Here is an 11,926-nt window from a genome sequence, read left to right as displayed (position 1 = left end):
AGGGTTTAATACCTAGCTGTAGCATAACGTTGAGGATCAGGTAGCTATCGTATCCTCATCTGTTGTGTACAATAAACGTGTACCCTTTGTATCGAGGCTTCCTGAAATGGAGGAGAAATTGTTGGAAACAATCCAGACCATAGGCAGACCACTCTACACCTTTCAGCGTTTTTGCACAGACCGGAAAGGGGACGTATACATCGTTCTCATTGACAAAGCATTCAAAATCATAGAAGATTATTTTTTCACCGAGTTGGTCATTACCGACGCGAGGTTGAATGTAGCATAGGTGTTCACCAAGAGTTACAGCAGCATCAGCAAGTAATTTCTCACCCCAGATTGTGCATTTTTTCTTTAGTCATCACAACATCACAAAATCTCTTACACGACGGACACCTTTTAATCAGATCACAATCACTCACACACATACCGGCTCTGGGTCTCTCCCAAGGTTCTTTGTGTCTGGTGAAGCATGACGAGTTACGACAGCGCCTATTACAATCAACACAAAACACAGGGTTGAACTGTTGGCTAGTACAAGAAGGGTCGTAACAGACGGACCAGTAACCTGGACAGTAATGCGTGTGGGGATGATTATAGCTAATGTAGCAGTATCCGCAGACGTATCTTGACCCGATAAAACCCTTAACATTTTTTGTTCTATAGTAATGGTTTTGGAATAATAACAGAAAGAGAGGGTTCGATCGCTCTCTGAAATCGGTCTCAAATTTACACAAAGCTCGGTCATCTGAGGCTCTGTGAAACACCACAATTTTTCTCTGTATGATGTTTTTACAAATTTTCCAACATCACTGAAGGATACAGGCCTGCTCAGTAAGGCCAGCTAGACGCTGCCACTCTCTCCCCGGTACTAAGGCCTGGTTATCAGTGAGGTTAGAGTCAGAAACATGAGCGAGGCTGATGGCAAAGCAGAGCTGGTTTTTACAATTATCTGTAAAGTACAAGTGATGCTTTTTCCTCTGAAGTAACTCACAGTCTAAGGTTTTTGCAGCCTTGCCTTTTGAACCCCCTGTGGGGTTTTTTTACTACTTGAAGGATTAACTTCATGTTAGTATCTGAAGGCATCTCAGCGTTAGATTGACTGACAAGTGGATTGACACGGCTTTGCTTTGCAGTAATACGTATTGCGTCACTTCCTGTTGTGTGTACTGTGACAGTTCTCGCTCCTCTTGAACTACTAATAATCACCTTATTTCTCCCTATAATTTACACATTTTGCATAGTTAACTCTATCACATACTTGTTATATTCTAACGCTCACTCTTGCAGATCTTTAGTTTTTATTTTTCACTTTTTAGCAGTGTGTCTGGTTCTCTAGCTTAGCATGGCGACCAGTTCTCTTCCTCTATCTCCTGCTTTCACCTGCTCCGTGTGTCAGATGTTTAGTTACTCCTCTGCCTCCTTTAGTGGTAATGGTACATGTAACAAATGTAGTCTTTTAGTAGTTTTGGAGGCAAGGTTATCTGAATTGGAAGCTTGGCTCTGCACTGTTGAAAACCACCCGATAGCGAGCCAGGCCCCTTTAGTCAGTGCGGAGCCACCTAGCGTAGCTCGCTCTGTTAGTCGTCCCCGAGCAGATCCCGAGCAGCCAGGACTTAAGAGTGGCTGGGTGACTGTCAGGAAGAGGAGTCATAGTCCTAAAGTCAAGCCCGTGGTTCACCATCAACCTGTCCACGTTTCAAATAGATTTTCTCCACTCAGCGACACTCCCGCTGAGGACAAAACCCTGGTAATTGGCAGCTCTATAGTCAGAAACGTGACATTAGAGACACCAGCGACCATAGTCAAATGTATTCCAGGGGCCAGAGCGGGCAACATAGAATCCTATTTAAAACTGCTGGCTAAGGATAAGCATGAATACGGTAAAATAGTTATTCACGTCGGCGGTAATGACACCCGGTTACGCCAATCGGAGGTCACTAAAATGAATGTTGCATCGGTGTGTAATTTTGCCAAAACAATGTCGGACACCGTAGTTTTCTCTGGACCCCTGCCAAATCTGAACAGTGATGACATGTTTAGCCGCATGTCCTCATTCAATCGCTGGTTGTCTAGATGGTGTCCAGAAAACAACTTGGGCTACAGAGATAATTGGCAATCTTTCTGGAGAAAACCTGGTCTGATGAGGAGAGACGGCATCCATCCCACTTTGGAAGGAACGGCTCTCATTTCTAGAAATATGGACGAATTTATTAGTCATCCAAAAACATGACAACCCAGGGTTGAGACCAGGATGCAGAGTTGTAGTCTTACACACTTCTCTGCGGCTTCCCACCTGATGCTGCCCCCCCCTCAATGAAAAAACACAAAAGGAGCAAATCCTCTTGTGCAAAAAAATTTAAAACAAAAACTTTAACCGAACAAAAACATCAAACTATTAAATGTGGTTTGCTGAATATTAGATCTCTCCTTTCGAAGTCTCTGTTAGTGAATGATTTGATTTGTGATCATCATATTGATATATTTTGTTTTACAGAGACCTGGCTGCAGCAGGAGGATCATGTTAGCATTAATGAATCAACTCCCTCTGACTATTTAAATGTTCACGTTCCTCGAACCACAGGCAGAGGAGGAGGAGTGGCAGCTATCTTCAGATCAGGATTACTAATCAGTCCGAGACCCAAGATTAGTTTTAGCTCTTTTGAATCTCTGATTCTCAGTTTTTCGCACCCAAAGTACAGATAAAGTCATTGTAGTGGGTGACTTTAATATTCATGTAGATGTTGAAAATGACAGCCTAAATGTTAACTTTAATTCTATATTAGACTCTATTAGATTTTCTAGTGTGTTCACAGACCTACTCACTGCCTCTATCATACCCTTGACCTTGAGCTGACTTATAGCATTGAGAGTGGACAGTTAACAGTGTTCTCTCATAACCCGGTCTTGTCTGACCATTTTTTAATATCTTTTGAATTTACATTACTTGATTATAGAGTTTCTGAGAAGAATTTTACATATAGAAGGTGTCTGTCAGAGAATGCTGTAACCAGATTTAAAGAGTTGATTTCATCCTTTTCTTCACTGCCATGTGCAGATATGACAAAGGACGGCTACCTACATTTTACTCCAGTAGAACTTGACTCTCTTGTTGACAGCACTATAGCTTCAATGCGTACAACACTGGACAATGTTGCCCCTCTGAAAAGGAAGGTAATCAGTCAGAAGAGGTTGGCTCCTTGGTATAATTCACAGCTGCGTGCATTAAAGCAGACTGCAAGAAAGCTGGAGAGACAGTGGCGTTCCTCTAATTTAGAAGAGTCTCAATTAGTCTGGAAAGATAGTTTAATAACGTATAAGAAAGCACTTCGTAAAGCTAGAACTGCTTATTATTCATTATTGATAGAAGAGAATAAGAATAATCTCAGGTTTCTTTTCAGCACTGTAGCCAGGCTGACAAAGAGTCCGAGCTCTGTTGAGCCATGTATTCCTTTAACTCTCAGCAGTGATGATTTCATGAGATTCTTCATCAATAAAATAGTTTCTATCAGAGAGAAGATTAATGGAATCCTTCCCACTATTATCACTGATGCATCATCAAGTAGAGCAGCTTTAGAAGTATCTTTCGAACCCGATTTGTATTTAGATGGCTCAGTTGATCTTTCTGAGCTAACAACAGCAATAGTCTCTTCTAAATGTTAGACCCAATCCCAACCAGACTGTTCAAGGAGGTTTTCCCCTTAATTGACACTTCCATATTGGATTTGATCAATCGTCTTTGTTGACAGGATATGTACCCCGGACTTTAAAGGTTGCTTTAATTAAACCTTTACTTAAAAAACCTACTCTTGATTCAGAAGTGTTGGCTAATTATCGACCTATATCCAATCTCCCTTTTTTGTCTAAAGTTCTTGAAAAAATAGTTGCAGTTCAACTTTGTGATCATTTACATAGAAATAATCTGTTTGAAGAGTTTCAGTCAGGATTCAGAGTGCATCATAGCACAGAAACAACACTGGTGAAAGTTACCAATGATCTCCTCTTAGCCTCTGATAGCGGACTTGTTTCTGTGCTTGTCCTGTTGGATCTCAGTGCTGCATTTGATATGATCGATCACAGCATTCTGTTACAGAGACTTGAACATGTTATTGGGATTAAAGGAACTGCATTAGGCTGGTTTAAGTCATATTTATCTGATAGATTCCAGTTTGTTCATGTAAATGAAGAATCTTCCTCACACGTTGGTGTAAGTCATGGTTCTGTTCTTAGACCGATTATTTTAACTTTATACATGCTTCTATTAGGTAACATTATTAGACAGCATGGCATAAATTTCCATTGTTATGCTGATGATACTCAGCTGTACCTGTCTATGAAACCAGATGAAACCTACAGGTTGGTCAGGCTACAAGCCTGTCTTAAAGACATAAAGACCTGGATGACTCAGAACTGTCTGCTTTTAAATTCAGACAAAACTGAAGTTGTTCTCTTTGGACCTGAGCGCTTCAGGGAGAAATTGTCTAGTTATATAGTTACTCTAGATGGTATTTCCTTGGCTTCTAGTTCTACAGTGAGGAACCTTGGAGTTATTTTTGACTAGAATTTATCATTTGACGCACATATAAAACTGGTTTCTAGGACTGCCTTCTTTCACCTTCGTAATATTGCTAAAATCAGGAACATCCTGTCTCAGGGTGATGCAGAGAAACTAGTTCATGCATTTGTTACTTCAAGATTGGACTACTGTAATTCCTTATTATTGGGCTGTCCCACATATTCTCTGAAAAGCCTCCAGCTGATCCAAAATGCTGCAGCCAGAGTTCTGATGAGAACCAACAGGAGAGATCATGTTTCTCCAGTTTTATCTTCTCTTCATTGGCTCCCTGTTAAATTCAGAATAGAATTTAAGATTCTTCTTCTCACATATAAAGTTCTTAATGACCGAGCTCCATCATATCTTAAAGATTTAATTGTAAGGTATTTTCCTAACAGAGCACTTCGCTCCCAAACTGCAGGTTTACTTGTTGTTCCCAGAGTTTCTAAAAGTAGAATGGGAGGTAGAGCCTTCAGTTATCAGGTCCCTCTCTTGTGGAATAAGCTGCCAGTAAATGTCCGGGAAGCAGACACCCTTTCCACTTTTAAGATTAGGCTTAAAACTTTCCTTTTCGATAAAGCTTATAGTTAGGGATGGCTCAGGTAATCCTGAAACATCCCATAGTTAAGCTGCTATAGGCTTAGCCTGCTGGGGGACCTCATCTGTCACACCTTTCCTCATTTTGCTCTCTTTTTCCCCCTGTTTAATTTCACAATTGATTTTATGTACATGTGACATTATTGTGTTTCCCTGTTCCAACAGATATCCTTTGAATGGCATTATGGTGTTTTTCCCCCCTCTTTTCCCTCTTTTCTGTCTTCTCAAACCCCAGCTGGTCGAGGCGGATGGCCACCCTTCCTTAGTCTGGTTCTGCCAGAGGTTTCTTCCTGTTAAAAGGGAGTCGTTCCTTTCCACAGTCGCCACAGGCACGCTCAGGACGGGAGATTGGACTGAAGACAAGTTTCGGTGCAATCTGTTGGTTTCCTTAGCTAGGATATTAATTTTTTGAATTGGCTCTATATGAATTAATTGGATTATGATTACAATGAATTGAATTCCAATTGGCTTGAATTGGACTATATTACTTAAGTGCCTTGAGATGACAATTGTTGTAATCTGGCGCTATATAAATAAAATTGAATTGAATCCCCCCGCCTGTCAGAGTTAAATTGACGGGGAAAACAGCCTTACACTCCTATGGGACACTCCGCTCGTGACGGAGAAAGAACCGTGGAAATCACGGAACCTTTTGAGAAGCCGTCGGATGTTCGGGGTAAGTTAAAACGTGTCATTCTTTATTTATTATTTCTGCTTCTTCTTTCAGTTGCTGGGGAAAAGTTTACATTCGCGTTTGAATGTGGAGCCGGATTTCCTACATGCAACGTCACTACGTAACTGACGTGTGGGGATAAAAAGAGGACTGAAACGCCGTTCTAAATGTAACGCATTCAGTTGAACTGTGTGCGTCTGTCAAATAATGATAATGCTCCATATCCAATGCTGTTTTCAATCAGATCATTATCCGGTAACCTATATGCATCTTTAGCATAGTGTACACTTAAGCATCTTATTCTACATGTCCGTATGCTTGTTTCGTTAACTATGTATTGCTCTATTTAATAGAATTTGAGAATTTAAATCCTGTGAGCTTGATCAGATCTGTGGTCACGAATCAACAGAAAAGCAGAGTACGCTGGAGAAATTTGCTCATTAAAGGATTAATCAGAGGTGTGTTTCCTCATCTTTACTTTTACTTTGTAATGTTCACAACCTCGTACTTGAATATTTAAAATAGTTTATTTATTTTCCTTTCACCACAGAGGCTGTGTTATCGATAGATAGAATACACCCCAGATTCCTGGCAGACCCACAGCAGCGGAGAAACAGAGCTGTCACCATCCAACGTGAAAAGTCAAGAGCCCTCATGTTCATGCAAACGAGTCAATTTTTGTTACAGAAAATATCCCGTGACTTGAAGGTAATTCTCAAGTAAACTAAACATGTCAGTTTTTTTCTTCTTTTTAAATTGGTTTATTCTGTTTCTTTTGTTGTTTTTGTTTTTCCCCCTCTTAATCATTCTTAAAAGCCGTTATTCATTCCACTGACGGCTTTGCTTTGCGGTAAGACGTATTGCATCACTTCCTGTTGTTTTGTGTGTGCCCTGTGACAGTTCTCGCTCCTCTTGAACTACTAATAATCACCTTATTTCTCCCTATAATTTACACATCTTGCATAGTTAACTCTATCGCTCTATCTCTATGTCGTCTAACATCTACATGAATATTAAAGTCACCCACTACAATGACTTTATCTGTACTCAGCACTAACTGGGATAAAAACTCTGAGAATTCAGACAGAAACTCAGAATAAGGGCCAGGTGGACGATACACAACAACAAACAAGAGGTTTTTGTGATTTCCACTTTGGGTGGGAAAAACTGAAAATCAGAGATTCAAAAGAGCTAAAACTAATCTTGGGTCTAGGACTGATTAGTAACCCTGATCTGAAGATAGCTGCCACTCCTCCTCCTCTACCTGTGGTTCGAGGAACGTGAACATTTAAATAGTCAGAGGGAGTTGATTCATTAATGCTAACATGATCCTCCTGCTGCAGCCAGGTCTCTGTAAAACAAAATATATCAATATGATGATCACAAATAAAATCATTCACTAACAGAGACTTCGAAGGGAGAGATCTAATATTCAGCAAACCACATTTAATAGTTTGATGTTTTTGTTCAGTTAAAGTTTTTGTTTTAAATTTTTTTTGCACAAGAGGATTTGCTCCTTTTGTGTTTTTTGATTTGGGGGGGGGGGGGGGGGGGGGGCAGCATCAGGTGGGAAGCCGCAGAGAAGTGTGTAAGACTACAACTCTGCATCCTGGTCTCAACCCTGGGTTGTCATGTTTTTGGATGACTAATAAATTCGTCCATATTTCTAGAAATGAGAAGAGCTCCATCCAAAGTGGGATGGATGCCGTCTCTCCTCATCAGACCAGGTTTTCTCCAGAAAGATTGCCAATTATCTCTGTAGCCCAAGTTGTTTGCTGGACACCATCTAGACAACCAGCGATTGAATGAGGACATGCGGCTAAACATGTCATCACTGGTCAGATTTGGCAGGGGTCCAGAGAAAACTACGGTGTCCGACATTGTTTTGGCAAAATTACACACCGATGCAACATTCATTTTAGTGACCTCCGATTGGCGTAACCGGGTGTCATTACCGCCGACGTGAATAACTATTTTACTGTATTTACGTTTATCCTTAGCCAGTAGTTTTAAATAGGATTCTATGTTGCCCGCTCTGGCCCCTGGAATGCATTTGACTATGGTCGCTGGTGTCGCTAATGCCACGTTTCTGACTATAGAGCTGCCAATTACCAGGGTTTTCTCCTCAGCGGGTGTGTCGCTGAGTGGGGAAAATCTATTTGAAACGTGGACAGGTTGATGGTGAACCACGGGCTTGACTTTAGGACTATGACTCCTCTTCCTGACAGTCACCCAGCCACTCTTAAGTCCCGGCTGCTCGGGATCTGCTCGGGGACGACTAACAGAGCTAGCTACGCTAGGTGGCTCCGCACTGACTAAAGGGGCCTGGCTCGCTATCGGGTGGTTTTCAACAGTGCAGAGCCGAGCTTCCAATTCAGATAACCTTGCCTCCAAAACTAGAAAAAGACTACGTTTGTTACATGTACCATTACTGACAAACGCTCCCAGCAGACCCTCACAATACGTTTGGGCCTGCCAGGTCTGATCGGCATCCTCCCCCACCAGTGGAGCCAACTCACCACCAGGTGGTGATCAGTTGACAGCTCCGCCCCTCTCTTCACCGGAGTGTCCAGGACATACGGCCGCAAGTCCGATGATACAACCACAAAGTCGATCATCGAACTGCGGCCAAGGGTGTCCTGGTGCCAAGTGCACATATGGACACCCTTATGCCTGAACATGGTGTTCGTTATGGACAGTCCATGACTGGCACAGAAGTCCAACAACATAACACCACTCTGATTCAGATCGGGGGGGGCGTTCCTCCCAATCACACCCCTCCAGGTCTCACTGTCATTGCCCACGTGATTATTGAAGTCCCCCAGCAGAACGAGGGAGTCTCCGGTAGGAGCATTCTCCAGTGCCTCCCCCAGAGACTCCAAAAAGGGTGGGTACTCTGAACTGCTGTTTGGCGCATAGGCACAAACAACAGTCAGGACTCGTCCCCCCACCCGAAGGCGGAGGGAGGCTACCCTCTCGTTCACTGGGGTAAACCCCAATGTACTGGCACACAGCCGGAGGGCAATAAGTATGCCCACACCTGCTCTGCGCCTCTCACTACGGGCAACTCCAGAGTGGAAGAGAGTCCAACCCCTCTCAAGAGGACTGGTTCCAGAGCCCAAGCCGTGCGTCGAGGTGAGTCCGACTATATCTAGCCGGAACCACTCAGCCTCGCGCACCAGCTCCGGCTCCTTCCCCAATAGAGAGGTGACATTCCACGTCCCAAGAGCTAGCTTCAGTAGCCGAGGATCAGACCGCCAAGGCCTCCGCCTTCGGCTGCTACCCAGCTCACATAGCACCCGACCCCCTTGGCCCCTCCCACGGGTGGTGAGCCCGTCGGAAGGGGGACCCACGTCATCATTTCGGGCTATGCCCGACCGAGCCCCATGGGCACAGGCGCGGCCACCAGGCGCCCGCTGCTGGGCCCCACCCCCGGGCCTGGCTCCGGGGGGAGGCCCCGGTGTCCCATATCCGGGCAAGGGATCACGAGGTCCAAATTTTTTGTTCATCATAGGGAGTCTTTTGAGCTGTTCTTTGTCTGGTCCCTCATCTAGGATCTGTTTGCCTTGGGTGACCATACGAGGGGCTTGAAGCCCCGGGCAATATAGCTCCCAGACTCATTGGGGCACGCAAACTCCCCCACCACGATAAGGTGACAGCTCAGGGGGGAGTCCTGAGTGAGCTAAAAAGTGAAAAATAATAACTAAAGATCTGTAAGAGTAAGCGTTAGAATATAACAAGTATGGGATAGAGTTAACTATGCAAGATGTGTAAATTATAGGGAGAAATAAGGTGATTATTAGTAGTTCAAGAGGAGCGAGAACTCTCACAGTGCACACACACAAAGCAACAGGAAGTGATGCAATACGTCTTACCGCAAAGCAAAGCCGTCAGATGTGTCCCTCTCCACCCGCGGGCTGAGTATTATGCATGTAGCACGCCCGATTCTATTTCTTTTCCCCTGGAAACGGAGCCGTGGAGCGGGCTGGCAGCTGTAGGAGGAACCGCTGGAAACGGGTTATTTTGACCGGAGATTATGCGTCTTCTGATCCTGTTTTTCTTCAATGATAGACGTTTACCGTCCGGCGTGATCGTAGTTAGAGCCCCTTCAAAGACGGCCGGATTCCTACTGGAAACCCCTTGCTCCGAGTTGTTTATTAAATCTGTAAATAGTTACAAGTGTTGTTGTGTTTTTATTGGATTATTTAAATTATTAGAGGTTATTGATATTTACCAAACAGTACCATAATCTGACTGTATTAGCACAAAATTTTCCAACTCACTTGGATCAGGTTCTGAAAATAACTGTAGTGTAATAATCTGTAGTGTCTGACAGTTGACAGAGGATCAGGAGGGCATTAGGTTTTTGTGTTCGGTGTGTCCAGACAGGTGGTGAATAAAGGTAAACACGGACATTTGGAGAAACACCCCACCCCTCACCCCCATATTAGAATGTCCAATTATACCAAGTATATATATAACATTCAGCCTGAATTTTGAACCCATCCAGGCTTAAACCCATGGCAGCTTCTCTCCTAAAATCAGCCTTTCCTATTCTTTAATGAACCATTCTTTAATTTATTCTGTAATGAAACATTATTTCATTTATACACTCAACAATTATATTTTTCCAAAATATCCTAGCTGTAACCCCTCTCGTAACCTCTCCCCAACTCCTCCCAATAACTTCTCCCCTAACTCCTCCCCTGACACCCCCCTGTACTCAGGTCATCTAAAGGTCATCTGTCACAATTTTACGAAAGGTGTCCCATATATTTTTTTACATTCGCCAAGAACTTAATTCAGCATTTCTCCCATTAACAGGAAGTTAAGTAAATTTAACAGTAAGTTTTGTTCAGTCATAATATGAACAAATGACAGACAAGACTAAATAAAAATGGTAATATTTTATGAACTAATAACGCATACATTTTAACTGGGTTCAACCATCTTTTTTTTTTCCACGTCCACAAGCTACCCCAGCCTCTCACCAACTGCACACCAGTCATAGCGGGGTGTGGATACAAACCCTAGTTCAGGTAGGGGGTAGAAATAAAAGAGGTAAAGATAAGTAGGAATGGGATTCGAACCCTGGTTCGAGTAGGGGATAATGAAAGTATAGAGGGTGGAGGCAGGACAAGTCACATTAGCAGATTCAGCAAACAGTCTCTCCTAAACAGTCCTACAATCACTAAAAATGCCAGCAAAAACTAGGTCATACAGGCCAACTCACCTAAAATGTCCACCTGGTTTCAAAAGACTCACATGGGCCTCAACCTCCACTTAAATACATCCTGGATTTCTTCCTTGCTTCTTCCAAGAGTCTGTTTACCCTTAGTGCTGGACCCCCAGCTACTATCGCTTCTTCCAGTTCCTCACACTCTGTCCACTTACAACCAACTCTCTCAACAATGATACAACAGACTTTGCAACAAATCCTCTACATCCTACTTCCACTGGACATATCCTAACATTCCGTCCTCGCTGCTCTGCTTCTGCCCCCAGTACCACATACCTAAGCTTTTTCCTTTCATATGCTTCTGCCACTAATTCCTCCCAAGGAACAGTCAGCTCTATGAAATAGACTCTCATTCTACTCCTCGACCACAGGACTATATTGGGCCTTAGATTTGTAAAGGCTATTTCCTGGGGACCAATAAACTTTCCTCCTAAATCTACCTGCATCTCCCAATCACAAGCATCCTCTAAGCTGACTTGCCTCCTTATTGTCTTATTAGCTTTCTCCCCCATTTGACCAAACTGAATTGCCACTCTCTACACCTTAGACCCTCCTAAATTTACCTGCCTTCATTTATCTTCAATACCTGCAGCTAAGCTTCTTAATACTTAGTTATGTCGCCACGTATACTGACATATGACGTATACTTGTGACAGACTAACCTTACAACCTGACAAAATGTGCCTTACAGTTGCAGTACCTGAACATAATGAATAGCGGGTCTCCATTTACCCAGAGTTTTAGGTTCTGGGGAGTTGGCAATACATCATATGTTGCCCCTGCAAAAAATCTAATACTCCTTTTCCATTTTTTCTGCAACAGATAATGTAATCTCATACACAGATAATGGCCACATCAACCG

This window comes from Leuresthes tenuis, unplaced genomic scaffold (assembly GCF_036924035.1).
Source record: "Leuresthes tenuis unplaced genomic scaffold, fLeuTen1.0.hap1 SCAF_9, whole genome shotgun sequence".
Taxonomy (NCBI): Eukaryota; Metazoa; Chordata; class Actinopteri; order Atheriniformes; family Atherinopsidae; genus Leuresthes; species Leuresthes tenuis.
This window is presented reverse-complemented; position numbering follows the sequence as displayed.